This window comes from Penaeus monodon, chromosome 31 (assembly GCF_015228065.2).
Source record: "Penaeus monodon isolate SGIC_2016 chromosome 31, NSTDA_Pmon_1, whole genome shotgun sequence".
In the NCBI taxonomy this organism is placed as follows: Eukaryota; Metazoa; Arthropoda; class Malacostraca; order Decapoda; family Penaeidae; genus Penaeus; species Penaeus monodon.
Window position 1 is genome coordinate 4,825,876 of NC_051416.1, and position 208 is coordinate 4,826,083.

The window sequence follows — 208 nt, forward strand, 5'->3', positions numbered from 1 at the left end:
AATAGAGTGCATGGTACGTTTTTTCAGAGCCCGATACGAACTCAAAAGTCTTTCACAGTCGTGTCTTGTATAGTTTGCCCTTTGGTTAGTATTCATTACATTACCCTTTCCCTTGGCGTTCAGGAGTCGCTGCTACTCGCTGTGGGAACAGACAAGAAAGCCGTTACTCGGCGTGAAGTTTTCTTTGATGAAGTGGGTTATAAGAGGA